Here is a 15,810-nt window from a genome sequence, read left to right as displayed (position 1 = left end):
AGTAAAAAATTATAGTCAGCATGAAACTACAAGAAAACAGGCCCAATACTGTAATAAAGCTGTTCTGTGACAGGTTATTTTCATGAAATATAAATGTACAAAGCACAAGTTAATGCAGTGTAAATGAATGACAAAAAACACATCATTTAAGCTTAAGAAAGCAAAATGGTGGAAAAAAATTCAACGCCAGTTGTTAACCATTGTCGAACCCAAGACAAACAAGCGTTTTGAGCATTTCAGGCTCACAAGGTCAGTTGTTTGGCCGATGTGCATCAAAGTGAAACTGAAGAATTAAAGTCGTTTGTGTATTATCTTAAAAAATACCTTATGATTTTGCAGTAAAGGGATAGTTCACCCAAAAAGGTAATTTCTGTCATCAGACAGACTGTAGGGTACCCATTGACTTTGAGTTTTGTGTCCGTACAATTAAAGTGAATGTGTTCGGTTACCAACATTCTTCAAAAATATCTTCTTTTGTGTTCTGCAGAAGCATACAAGTCATACAGGTTTGAGCGTAAATGATGACAGAATTTTCATTTTTGGCTGAACTATCACTTCGATGTAAGGAAAAATTCTTGTCCTTTTTTTAGCAAGTTGGCTACAGTTACACCACAGCTGAAATATGTAGTTTCTACACAACTACGTGGCATCAAACAGTTAACAAGTTAACAATTAACAAAATTTGAAAAACGGCCACCACCAACCACTTGAAATAACATACTGCCTTACTTGTATCTGCAAATTAATCTGGTATAGTAAAATGTAGTATGTAGTATTTCCAAATGTAGTAACATTTTACATGTTACATGAAATGAATTAATATTCTCATTTCAACTTTGAAATGGCAAAGCCTTCGCTACTAAAATAAAGTGACCAAAACACAAAATCTGCGCCATAATATTCATGACACCACAAGAACCTTTTTTCCTGAGTGCACTTTCAGTTCAGTCACCCTATCTATTAAAGAAACCACAAGAGCGTGAAATATTCCCGCCATAAATCTCTCATTTCTCTTAGCCTACAAACGTATTCCATTAACACACATGACAACTCTACGAATCACATCATTGGCTATTATCTCACTTCTGTTTCTTTTATTTCCATCTACTGCCATTAAAAAGTGACACCAAATAATTGTGCACATAATTGACAAATCCTTTTCAATCTGACTGAAGCTTTGCTGATTCACCTTCTCTTTGTCAGACACTTCTTTTGACCAGCTGTCTCCCAAGAGATGTCTAATGAGCTTTTCTCAGGCCTCTCTCATTAAAATCTGAGAGTTGGAAGGAAGTGAAATGACAGTGGCACAAAATGCAAGGTGCATGAGAGGCGTTTAAACGTTTAATTGAGTGTTTTAAAACGTCAGGAAATTCTATACCTACATGACGAAATAAAACTATTACAAAGTGACTGCATAAATGGCAATTATGTAAAATGAAGTGCTCACGTGGTGTCAAGGATCCGTGCGTTGCTGAATGAATGGTTAAATTATGAAGGCGCTTCACAGCCGAGAGAAAGGCAGCCAACCCTCCGATCTTCCAGCACAGAGATGTTGATCGCGATCCATGGACGTATTTGAGTAGTGTTTGGCAAACCGCACTGCTGACTTCAGCGGTTTAACACACACTCCTGTTCAGCTTCAAGTTCTGTTTAAAAAAAATGAAACAGACAAGGAGATTAGGGCTGAAACTTTTTTCTTTAAAGTATATTATAATTCTATGTTTTAGCAAGTACATTTATATATATTTGCTCTGAAAGTTCTCAATAAAAGGACGTTTTTGAGGGATGATACAAAGAAATGGCCAAATAATGAATCACTGAAACAGAAAATGTATTTTAAATTTGTTAGATTATCCTCACATTTGGAAAAGCACCGAACGCTTTCCTCAGCAAGCCTCAACTGAAGAGATGGCCAGAGGAAGCTTTTATGAGCAAACGCTGTGCTGCCTGTTGTCAATCGTGTTTCCTGATACTGGATAGCAACCAAAACTGTATTACACTAAAGGAAAACCAACCCCTTACCTGTTACAATATAAGGGTGTACTCTCACTAGGCAATCTGAACTGTGCCCGAGCACATTTACATTTACATTTAAATATACATGTATGCATTTGGCAGACGCTTTTATCCAAAGTGACATGAATTGCATTATCCTATACATTTGTTTCTAAGTATGTGCAATCCCCTGGGATCAAACCCACCACCTTGACTTGTCAACGCAATGAAATTGGAAACAAGGATGATCACAGCATAACTTAATCCAGTAGCAGAGTTATTAAAAATGTATTTAGTGCATATAATCCATATTCCCTTTGTTTTTACCTCCTCGTTAGAGAGGCAATCGTGGCCCATGGTTGCTTAGCGACGACAGACGCCAGGAGAACGCAAAGTCCAGGCACTTTGGAAAAAAGGAGAACGCAGTGTAGCTCTTGTTTTCCATGCGGTTTTTGACGCAAAATGTGGATCGGGCCAGATGAGCCGTTTACTGTCATATCGCTCTTGTATGACAGCGACATCATTTATGCAGATCAGTCTGTGCGGCACACATATAAAGTTAAACACTTCAAACTGAACATTGCGTTGGATTCAGTTGTGCTGAGAGGGGTCACTTTGTTTATGTTTGATTCGAAGCAGTCGCATCGTAATGATGAAAGTGTGCCTGGGTGTGGATGGTAAAGAGAAATGTGAGCGCAGGCCTGCGGGTGAGTGGGGAGAATCGCGCTCGGGCACAGTTGAGAGCAACCGGGCTAAATGTGAGAACGCCCTAATACTGACTGACTGGTGCATTGCCAACCCACCTTGAGAGAGGTCTCACACAAAGCCCAAACCTACTATATAACTGAACTTAAAGATGAACTTGTATTGGAAACTTCAGTCCCTGTCTATTGCGAGTGCAATAAATAAATAACCCCTTTTGTGTTACAGTAAAGACAACAACAAAAAATGAACAGTTGATCTCCGAATTGCTATTTGATGAGATCACAGGACAACTATCATGATAAGCAATGTACACTTGCATATTTCTTATTTTTGTTAATAGTACTTGTCATGCAGAGATACAATATATCAAGCAGATTGCTAGGAATTCTTCAGTCTTGAAAGCCAAGTTTACAAGCTTAAACATAAAACAGAGACCTTCCTCTTGGAACAGACTCTAAATCAGATTATCACTCAGAACCTATGTTGACTAGAGAGTGAGGCAAGTCATCGGGTCAGAGTTGACCAATCGCAGCCTTGTGCGCCTATATTACCTCTTACTGAGATAATCCTGCGGCTACCATGACTGAGGTCACGTCAAAAGCCATGTCTAGTAAAAGACCTGCAGTAAATACAGAACGCTTCCTTTAGGAAGGATCTTTTATCTTCAACTGTTAAAACATGGTGCTTACTTAGTATAAAAAAGGTTGCTGGTTTTATACCCAAGGAACACAGAACAAAATGTATAGCGTTAATGAACAGTCGGTCACGTGGGTCATCAATAGGAATTTATGCATGCACATCCTATATAGAAACCTAAATTTAGCACATGACACAACACTGCACAAGACGTTAAAATAATTAATTTAACTATGTTTAAGATGTTTTTATGGGTAAGGACCCCACTGTAAACCGTCTCCGATAATGATGACCCCGAGGTGAGAGTTATAAACAATGTTTGAATTTCCTTCACAGTTAAGGGCTTAACCACGCCCTGGTACAGTGCAAATGACCACCGATTCGCTACATAAAACTTTCAGTAAATCATCTGCATGCTTGTGAGCTTTAGCAGCGCGCAGCTATGGACATTTCTACTGTGTAACATAATATGTACGTGTCTCTCAGAGCCTGTTTAGGTAGGTGGGTCTCATTCTTCCACCAATCAACTATTTAAGGGGTATCTAGTTCATCTAAACTTATTAAGATACTTGTTGTTGCTGAAGTTTTACGAATTATGTTAAAGAGACAATTCTGTCATCGTTTACTCACCTTTGAGGTGTTCCAAATCTGTAAAATTGTGTTTGTTCTGATGAACACAGAGAAAGATATTTGGAAAAATGCTTGTAACCAAACAGTTCTTGGACCCCACTGACTACCACAGTAGGAAAAAATGCTTCATAAATGTCTTTGTTTTGTTGAACACACAAGATATTTTGAAGAATATAGGACAGCAAACAGTTCTACGGCACAATTGTCATTTTCCAACTATGTTGGTTAATGGGGTCCCAGAACTGTTTGGTTTAAAGCATTTGTCCATATATCTTTCTTAATGTATTTAACCAAACAAAGAAATTCATAAGATAATTTTCACTTTTGGGTGAACTATTCCTTAAAAATATTCACAAAGACACATTATGCTATGTCTACATATATGAATAGTTCTGCTCTACGTTTAAATCTCGGCTAGTGATTGTAGCAGAAGTGCAGCGCATTTCAGAACCCACCTCCTTCAGTGCAGCACGTTTCGGAGGCAGCGCGTCTTCAGAAGCATCCAGACCTAAGATATGTGAATGATCTTTGCCCCTTGCTACTCCCTGGGCATAATGTGTGATCTGCCCATGTTTTCATGTTAGCAGTCTTGCAATGCATGTTCAAGCTACATCAAGCTATCAGCAGCAACTTTACACATATGTATTGGTACAACACAAGAAACATGCAGCCCACAGCTATCGCTTAAACATGCCGATTTAACTTTATGTAAGAGGCTTAGTAAATGAACTCTCGGTCGTTTGCATTTACTGGTGTACAGCTTTCTTTGGAACCAAGTTTGTCGTCCACATGGACTGATTAAGTGTGTCAGGGGAAACAATCGATTAATGCTCATCTTTGCATCTTGTCTATTGCCCATATAATGCGTTCATGCCTACCCGTAAATAAATCCTTGCATATGTTGTTAACTAGTACGCGTATTTATGTCCTCCGATCTTCGTGACTAGCACTGGCGAGCGATGAGCGCCGTAGCGGCGTATGCTAAATAGCATTTGGTCGTGCAGTGTCACACGTGTGTACAACTCGTATTCCCAACTACACCATCCTTATTCAGCAATGATGCAGATTGGTTGTCAATGTGAATTGTATATCTTCTATACACTGTCAGTGTGCAATGGTCTCAGTATACATGGTCTTAATTTTACCTATCGTATAGAGATATCATTGCCAAGGATAAATGGTGCAGATGTCATCCAAGAATTTCAATAGATGTATCTCGCAAATAATCTTTCCAATTACTGATTCTTTTACCGGAATCATGTCATAATTGGACGCTCAACCAGCGTTTTATAGTCTCCCCACTACATCTGGGGTTGCCATACTTCGAGAGTAATTCCATGGTATCTAAGTGCGTGCTGTGGCAGAAGCATGTGCTTTATTGAAATAATGGTCGAGATAAATTCAATGACCTTATATTGATAATTTGTTCAGGTGGATGATGGGGTCTCATCTTTGGACTGCAACGTAATATTGTTAAAGAATTGCACTTAGTGCACGTCTATTAGAATTAAGCCGGTCAACATGAAAGCCATGGTTCACATAGTCATAGGCATCGGTGTTAAGCCAGTTGGCTTGATAGCCAAGGCTCACATAGTTATAAGCCACTAGTGTTAGGCCAGTTGGCGAGGTAAGCCAAGGCACACATAGTCATAGGCCATAAGCGTTAAGCTGGTTGGCATGAAAGCCCAGGCACACATAGATAGTTATACATGCGGTTTACATAGTCTTTCGGGGCTGCAGCAGTACACATGTCTTGGAGATAGATCTGTTTGGGGATGGTCCTGTCCACGGCTTGAATTGATCATTTCTCTGTGAGTTGATTTAATAGTTCTGCCATGAAACTCTAGATGGTGCAGTCTTAAAGTCTACACCTATCCAACATTATTACTACTATACGGTGAAGTGATTAGTTCCCTCCGTTCCAGCAGCCAATGAGCTTGCTGCTCTACATTTAAACTTTGGCTAGTCATTGTTGCAGCAGCAACGATGTATTTTCAATAAACACCTATAACAGATCGGCTATTCTTAAATACATGGATTGATTGTCAAAATATGTTTTGCACAATCCTACAAATGACGTTGAAGGTTGTACATCCCGGCTTCAATTATGTGAATAGACATTTTATCCTTTGTGCATTTCCACCTAGATTTCATCAATTTCCATTAAGAAAGGTTACAATTTCAGGAGAGTAAATCTGATGGCATTTAAACCCTGCTGATGTTCTCGTCTGGCAAGGCAGGAAAGGTCATCTCTGGCGACCGATTAAGACAGAGGCTGGATGACAGACGCCACATGCACAGATGAGAGACGAGGAACATTGAGGTAGACCACCCGTACGACAAAGAGCCAAGGTGAAACTGAAGACCCAAGCCGAAACAATATCTTGTGAACTTTCACTTTTTGATCTTGTCGCTGAATATCAAGTGTTACTTTATATCTCTGAGAGCACATACTGCGCCGCGGTGTCAATGTACAATGAATCAATAAACGGTATAGAGAATGACGGTAAAGATCTCAGGCGTGTTAAGGAAAGACATTTGCATCTTAATAGTCCCTATGCATCAGTCTTCAACCAGGGACCTGTAAAGCTGCTCAAGGGAATCTTGGAAGAAGATACGTATATAAATGTTTTTAATTCAATGACATTTATTTCCATTGATGTAAATTTGTAATCTCATGCAATGAATTCATTGTTTTGAAAAGTTCAGGATTACTTTGTCTTTAAAGCTTTGTAGACACAACTACAACTGCACCGACTAAATAGTTTCAATTATTATGAAAACCAAAATTAAATGTAAATATTTATTTTTAAATTAACTATTGAATAATAATAAACTACTAACTGTTTGATATAACGTGGTGTAATGGTTTCAAAGGTCAAAAAGCAATGATAAAAGCAGACTTTTGGGAAAATATAGGGTGATGCATCTTTACATTGAGTTCTTAGTTACCTACAGTAGCCTATGTGACAGGGGTTCTCAATTACTGTCATTTGAGAAGGGACGTCTGTGTATCAAGTTAAACTATGTAGGTCACTTGAAAGGATTCTAGATCCCCCAACACTGACACGAGACACCATTATTGGAACCTCATCTATGTCCTTTTTTACCGCAAAGTGCTACAGTGAAGTTTCCATTAAAAAGCAAAAGGCTCTAACACATTAGTCAGTTGATGTCTGGCACAGGTTCTCCTACACCCTATCCAATAACCCTGCCATATGAATAATGAAGTTTGCCATGTGTTAAAACCACCTGAGCTATATGAATGAGAAGTATATTAAAGACAGCTGCAATACAATCCCGGAGTCATTTTGCAAAATCATTATTCATTTCGCTCAAAAATTATTTTAGGCAAAAATTATTTATTTTTAAACGGTCCAATTAGTAATCGCATGCAATGCTAGACCCAGCAAGGAAATACTAAAACATTTTCTAAGCATTTATGTTTAATGTCCTTTGATCAAAATTTCCTTCATGGGATAAATAATTCAGCATATTCTTGAAATTGCTAATGTGTAGGAGCCAGTGACCATGTGGACATGTAGCACATAGCGCCCGGTCGATTCAAATGACCTCTCTTCTTCCCATTGCATCCTGACTGTCTCAACTGTCCTATCCAAAAATAAAAAAGCCCCCCCTCAAAAAGAAATTGCTAATGTAAAATCAACGCTTGTAGACATATAGGTGTCTGTTGTATATTTGTGACATAAATGGTCAGTGCAATATAAACAAATACCTGGGTGCACTTTTCTGATTACAAAGCAACATTTTTATTAAACATTTTTCAAATACTGTACACAGGGTTTGCTGTTAATGCTAATCTAGTGTGACTGTACTGAATGAAAAATGTATAGATAGACTGCACTGTAGGTCACATTGGATAAAGAGAGTCTGTCAAATGTAAGCATGTGACCACACTGCAGTTCAATCCAGATTGTGGTGCATGTCATATGTCAGCTAAACACAGCATCATACTCATGATATATTGGTCTGCACTGTAAGGGATAAAGAGAATCCATTTGCGGATACCGCCCAAAGGAAACCATTTGACTGTGGAAATAAAGCCATACGAGACATCCCACATCTCCATCCCTAAACAAGATTCATGCAGTAGTCTGCACAGGCTTAAAATTCACAGTCAATCCTTAACTACGCAAAAAGGCAATGGGAGAGAGTTCAAGTGCAGCCTGATTCCTACTGGCACAAGGTCGTACTGTGCGATGTTAAAGTTCAAGTTTTTCATGAAATATTGCACAGTTTATTGTAAATAGTTTATCAATGAGGGTCGTTCTATTTTTAAAATCCATGTGTCCTCCTAATCTTTCGTTAAAATCTGAAAATGGACTTCTTTCCTGTAATGGTTATCCATTTTAAATGACGTATGTTACACAGCTTGGGCGGAGCATCCGTTAACTCCTCCCCTTCAACTGTCAGTCTGCTACCAGTTCAAATTCAAAACCGGTTTTTATCCATTCAATTAAATTGTAAATAGATCAAAGCCACGCCCACAATTTTTCTCATTAGAAATTCCATTTCACTCAGAAATCCGTAAAAATACGGACGCAACTAAAACCGTCTTGCGGTTCATGGACCTTAAAGCATAAAAACAGCCATTGAAGGTATTACACCCTGTCTATGAAAAACTATTTTCAACAGCTTTTTTTCTGGTCACCAACGGTTCAGTAGTCAAAGCCAACCAACCCACATCCAGAAAAGCCATAGACTGACACATCCACCGACCACAAACAGCTAATTCACCAACAGTCAATTCAACATAGAAGGCATTTCTTATATAACTACGGCCCCTCGTGAGTCACATGTGAAAAGTAAATTGGGTTTGATTACGTGTGAAGTACCTGTGAAGACACCTGTTAGGAAGTACTGAAGGAGTCAACCCTACACAATGACAGTGTAAACGTCTCCATATGTTCTGTAATTTTACCATAAGCTTTCACAACAGTCACAGACTGTGAATCTTTTTTCCACTGACATTGTATTGTGGTATAATTTATCTTGACCCTAAACAGCAACTGTGATTGGTCACTTTGTGCACCAGTTACACAGCTAACCTGTCAAAGTGAGCTGCTCTTGAGCAGTTTATACAACAATAAAAAAGTCCTTTAACTACAGTCAAAGCTTAGGCAACACACAACTACTTGCAGGATAACAGAGAATGAAAGTGAAAACTTGGTGGTTAATGTGAAAGCTAAAAAATTTGGAAGTCTTAGCGAAAAAACAATTAGCAGCTTCAAAATGATTTCTACTTTTTTGATAATGTTGCAAAACTACCTGCAGATCGCAAAAGAGACTTTCAAATACCATCCATCAATAACATTCAGATTTTGGCAACAAACAACAATATGTGCACTGTTTGGAAATTGACACAAACGGTTGGTCTGTAAAAGTCTTTTTGACAGATGAGCACATGTAGTGAACTGGCAACAGCTTTATGACTGTTGTGGAAAGTGTTTCCCCTGGACTGCCTCATCCCTCCCTCACTTGAGTAAGACCAAATGCAAAATCACAAAGCTGATAATACAACATTACTGTATATTGCAAAACACAACAGAACAATGCAATACATTGTAAAGCAATGAAGAAATTACGCTCTTGGTGAAAACAATAAAACGCACGTCATTTTTTTTTGCCATAATAACTATTCATTTAAATTATTCAATTCTTTCGTCTACCCGTTTATGGTTGCCAAGCGGCACGGCGTGCATATTTATATAAACGGTTTCAGCAGCAACAATATAAACATAGCCCAAACTTAACTTACGATAAACCTCCACAAAGAATCAATAACAGTTAAATTTGTTTAAAACAAATATTTATATTAATTAAATAAAAAATAAATAGTTATCTTATAACCAAACAAAGATTGGAAGGTAACTTCTGGCCAAGCGCATGCATCCGATGAAAACCTTCTTTATAGAATAATAATTGTATGTTTGGATTCTATTGGCATTTTACAACAACTCCAAGGCATCTTACTCAATCAGTCTTAGAGAAACAATCCCTTGTATAATTTCCCTGTTTTCTTTTCTTGATTCATTTTCATACCCTTTGTCAAAGTTTTCTTCTGACTGATCGAACAGCCTCATATCAAAATAAAAAAAGTAATAGAGAAAGCTTTCACACACAGTGAGAGAAATAAACACCCTTACTGATGTAGAGATTGATCTGCTGGGGTACGAGCCAAAATGGGGCCCAGCCTGCATGCCAAGTCAAACAGGCCTCCCGTCTCCACTCAGTGCAACAGTCGGAGAGTACGGCTTCTAGCGTTTGACACCTTTTTCATTTTCAGATAAAGTATTGCATTTCGAAGGCATGACCTACTTTTTCTCTCTTTACTTCTTCCACTTGCTAAAATCAGAGTTTCTTGTCCTTTCTGTCAGGCATAGCAAATTGTGTGCTACCCTCCTATGGGATGATTGAACGTATTCTTTCAAAGTTCTTCTCTGCGGCCCATTTCCGAGCCAGTTCTCAACATCATATGATACCAGGCATGTGATGACATCAAAATGTTGGTACAGAAGGTCTTTTGATGTCTTACGTCCTTGAAGGCGAAATGGTTCAGGTCTGATGACCACAAAAAGGCAATAAAGCCCCGGGCCATTATTAGAAAAGCTTTACATCAACATCTTTCATGCAACACTCTATGACTCCTCTTGTCTTATTAAATACAGGTTTCAGCCAAAACTGGGTCAACAGTCCTTGGTCACAATGCGTGACAGGCAGCCACATACCTCATCCAGGTGGGAACATGGAAAATGTGCTTCATAATGCACATTACTTTATTTTAAATCCAACAAACACACACACCAGCTACATATGGTTGTCACTCTTCTGACCACAATTCTGTTATGGACGGTTTCAAAACAACAACATAAATAAACATTATTTGGCCCAAACTTAACTTCCAGTAGACCTCCGCAAATGAGTCAATAACTGTTGAGTAGTTTTAATTTATAAATATAATTAATATACAACAAAATATAAATTTATATCAACATAAATACAATTTTTAAAATGTATGACCAAACAGACCGGAAGTTACCGTCGAGCCAGGAGCGTGCGTCCGATAAAACCACAAATGCACACACAGTTTGAATATTTAAATTGACAACCAAATTTATTTCAGTACTTAATTTAATCCCAAACTCATTTTACTAAATATGCCATTTTATTGTGACAGTAATTTTAAAATATCTGTCTTCCCCCATTCAAACTGATAGGACTGTGGTCTTGCTATGGTTGAAATAGCTTTCGGAGACGTGGCAAATATGGCCTCCAAGCAGCATGACTTCCATAAACAGACCTTTCTTCTTACAGTTTGTTTTGTCAAATTATTATTCTTGACAATAGATGTTCCTATCAGCTCTATGATCTACAAAAATGATATTTACATTACACAATTTTAGCCAAAAAAAAACAACAGCTATCTTTGGCATATTGTGTTAACAATAATTTACTTCTGTATTTAAATATGGCGGCCACTCCTAAAACCATCTATGAAACTATTAGTAAAAACAAACAAAACTGAAACCCTTTATGTGATCAATTAGCCATATTAATTCTAGACATATATGGCTGTGAGAAATGGAGCTTCAGTTTTATGACTCACACTGAGCTTCTGATCCTATGATGGGCCCTCAAGAAATAATTTTCAGACACTGTGCAGAGGAAACAATGGGCAGTGTGTGTGACTTTCTATACTCACAGCCAACAAATCGTAAAACACAAGATATTTGGATTCTGCTTTTTCTGATCTGATTGTTGACAGATGTTGAGACATTATCAGAGCAGATGGTTTATTGGCATGCAAAAAGCTTTAGATTGCCAAGGCATTCCAAAAACTACACTATAGGGCAGTTTAAGTGCATCTTTTAGACTGTAAACTTAAAGATTTTGCTTTAACACATAGATTATTGTGTACAGTATATATTAAAAATTCACAATGAATATCAAATCAATCAACTAGTGATTTGAATCGATTCTGGTATTATGAACAATAAAATGCTTTTCAAAATCATTCTAGATGCCAGCGGTGTGCAAAGTTACATATGATAATATACAATCTTTTTGTATGGGACTGTGCACTTATCTTGTGTAAGTATCACATTTTAGAATCATGTTTACCAATAAAAGAGAGAATAACTTGTAGCATAATAATAGCATAATTCCATAACTTCCAAATGTGCTTTAAAGCATGGGCATATCTTCAAAGCTCTACAGGGGTACAGGACTCCCATTACTTGACATTGAGAACCATTTAATGGATGTAACGATTCACGGTGAGCCAGGGCTGGACTGGGAAGAGAAATTGGCCCTGAAATGCGAATGTCACTTGTTGACCGGGGGATGCGAATGGTACATGTTGTGCGTGGGGAGGGGGATTGTGCATGGTACCATGTCTTTTGCATTCGCCGTGCGTGCATTCACTTTTATAATACGTCCGTCAGAGCGACCAATACATCCGTCAGAGCGGCCAAAACGTCCGTATCCAGCCCCTGTGTTTACTGCAAACTTGGAAAACGTGGATTTGCTTATATTTCTTAAAAGTAAATAAATTAAATAAAACCACAGACAGTTTTTTTTTATTAAGAGATTTTTGTATTATACCTTTTTTATTTGATTTAGAATTCGATCTGGAATTTGTTTTCTTTCACAAAGAAACGTGCCTTATTTAAGCAAATAATAAAAGGGCAATTGTTTATTTCTAATTTGTCTAGACTCATTGTGTAGAAATAAATCGTGGATGAATCGTATCATGAGATCAGAATCGTGAATCACATCGTGAGCCCCAATGAATAGAGAGTGCATGGCTGGTTGCTGCAGAAAGGAAACAGACCCGGGAAGAAACGGATTTCTGCGTGCATATGGTTGATATCCGGCTGTATCGCTTTTACAAGCATTAGTAAGTTGCAGATTTTGTAAATAAATACACAAACAAAAATGATCAATGTTAAACTAGAGATTACCACCAAGCAGTTTGCAATTCATGTCTTGCAATGCATTGTGCCATTCAAAACATGCACCATTATGCAGGTGTGCTAACTGTCTATCTTAATGCAAAGAGACATGCTTCCATAACATTGAAACTTGTGTCTTCCGAAATGTTACCTAGAAACCTAATAAACAGGCACGACATTACAGCACGGACACGAACATCCTTCACTCCAGTCCTGACCTGTAAATGCAATGTGAAATCAAACTCTGGTTTGGACCGAGCAGCGACCAAACAAAGTGTGAAAACAGCCCAATTGTGTGTTTATTACTCTACTGTGTTATGCGGGTGGCTCAGCTCATTTCTCACAAAGAGACTCTTGGCAGGTCTCTCTTCACAGCTGCCTCAGGTTTCACAAGTTCAGGGTCATCCAACAAGAGGTCTCCACGCCAGGCCCTCTCTCTCCTCTCTATGAATCACACAGGCCACTCCAACGCAAAAGTTGGACAGGATCGCTGCAGATACACCTGACTGAAAGATTTACAGGCCTTCATTCATATACCCTACAGTCCCTACCACTGTCTGCCTTGCAATTTACCTGAAAAGCCTTATGAGCGATGAAGCATATGTTGACTTCACTGCATGTTTTTACACTTTATGGAGAACTTTATGAACCATTAAAGGTACATCGAATGAAATTTAGCAGCATCTCACAGTAGGGCTGGGCCGATAAACAATACCATATTGAATAGCGATATATATATATTTTTCGATAACTATGATAAGCTATTTGACTCGATATGGATTAATTTTACAGTCTAATAGACGCAGCAACATTCAGTCAGCGTGCAGATTTTAACATGCACTGCTAAAAGTACTGTACAAAATCATACTGGACTTGGCAAAGAAATGTCGACATGAGGAGGAAAACATGACTGGAAGCGGAAACTAAAGTGAAACTAACCTCGAGTTGTCATAACAAACTTGAGGCGCAATTGCAAGTGAGTTACTTCGAAACTCAAGCACAAACGTTTTTAGATTCAACGTTAACATATCTGCTAACATGAGTTGGTGCTTATGAAACAAACTAGCGCTGCCCTGTACAGATTATGTAATGAAGTGGGTTCGTTTGCACATTAAAAGATTGAATCTTGTATATAAGATGCTTGCCTAATTTAGGAAATGTACTACAGTTTATGTGAGATCTCTTTTTGAAAGAATCCCACAACTCAAGACATTATTGCAGCGTTATGTATGTGCGCAGGTGTTGAGCCAATAACGTTCGAATGTACGCAGTAATGGAGCCCTTTCATTGGTTGAATGTATTGAATGAACACTCCCTTTATTTAACAAGTCAATTGAGTCAAAATGAGAGTGAATGAACTGGTAAATGTTGTTTATGGCCTAATTTCCTCTTTGTTGCAACAGTTCATGCCTAATTAGGTTATATCAATGACTTGGTTTAATTTTAAGTTTCTTAAATTTAACTTTTGTTAGACTGTTTTGTTAATAAACTGTATTTAAAATAGATTATTTTACATATATTATTATAGATTAAAATATTATTTTTTCTTAATTATATATCGCAATAAATATCGTTATCGATCAATATAGACAAAAACTATTAAGTTTAAATTTTTGCCATATCGCCCAGCCCCTATCTCACAATGATTTCGAAGCACTAATGTGGTTGACACAGGGCTAAGATGTCATCAAGATTTTACATCTTCGCCGAAGGAGATAACGTATAAAAAAACATTGTCTATAGAGCAGTTTGTCCGTTTAGGGCTACTGTGTTTGTGGACCTGTGTGTATGTAGATAGAAAAAGCTCATTCTAACATAACGCTTCATTATGCAAGGTCTTTATTTACCTCTGTAGACAGTTATGATTATATTGAAATTCTGTCCATAGATCCACTAAATAATGACACACCGGACCTTTAATGTAGATATAATTAGAATGGAAAATGGAATACTATTAATGCTTTTAAAAGACAAATAGTCGAATGCATAGCACAGGTGGTTGCTGTTATGCACTATTTGGACAAAAGTTTACAGACAGCCCCTTCGGGTTTTATTATTTCAGTTACATTTAACAAAGGTGTAGAATCAAACGTGCATGAGGCAACCTCCTTAGGCAAACATTTTCAGCAGAATAGGGCACTTTTCTTCTCCAGTATGACAATGACCCTATAAGCACAGAATGAACCAAAAAGGTTATTGACTGAATCTGAAAAACTTGATAGGGCTGCACAAAGCCTAGACCTAAACATCTTTGGGATGAATGAGAAGTGCCCGAACATCAGAACCAGACCTCAATGATACTCGTGTTTTAATGAGTGTAAAACCCTACACCCATGTTAGCCTTTGTATAAGATTTGAAGCTGTTATAGCAGCAAATTACAACAGCAACCTCCTTAATTATAAGAATAAATTAAATGTTTATTGAACACAACAGAGTGTTTTTTACTGGCTATGCACATTTAGCCATTTAACGTATTTAAATACTTAACAGAGGTGGGGAAAAATAAACGCTAGAGGTTACTCCAAAACTCTCCAATGTGGTTTAAGGTAACTTAAGTTATAATCGAAGAGTACATCACATTATCTGATAGAGTCAGCAGAGAATTTTCTTAACAAGATCCTGATCCGAGTGCTTTTTCCCTACAGTATCCATTGAAGACAGTGTTAAAGGCTTGTCAAATGTATTGCCAAGATGAAACGTGTTAAACATGACAAAATTAGACTTGACCCTACAGCATCCTACAGCATCAATAAATCCAGTGACATCCCAGTAAATCTGCCTTTAGATACACAGATCCAGAACACAATGCATGCTCCTGTAACATATGCCAAAGCAAGAAGACACATAACTATTAGAAACACACTGTAA

At 37.8% G+C, this 15,810-nt stretch overlaps 1 protein-coding gene across 2 annotated transcripts in view; it reads right to left on the bottom strand.

Moving 5' to 3' along the window:
- thrab (thyroid hormone receptor alpha b) overlaps window positions 1–15,810 on the bottom strand; it is a 127,658-nt gene that overhangs the window by 101,993 nt on the left and 9,855 nt on the right. For both annotated transcript variants that reach the window (XM_056770525.1, XM_056770523.1), the window contains exon 2: window positions 1,448–1,646. The gene's annotated coding sequence lies outside the window, so the exon portion shown is untranslated. The remainder of the gene's footprint in view (window positions 1–1,447; window positions 1,647–15,810) is intronic.

Source organism: Triplophysa dalaica, chromosome 17, assembly GCF_015846415.1.
Source record: "Triplophysa dalaica isolate WHDGS20190420 chromosome 17, ASM1584641v1, whole genome shotgun sequence".
NCBI classification, from domain to species: Eukaryota; Metazoa; Chordata; class Actinopteri; order Cypriniformes; family Nemacheilidae; genus Triplophysa; species Triplophysa dalaica.
This window is presented reverse-complemented; position numbering and strand designations above follow the sequence as displayed.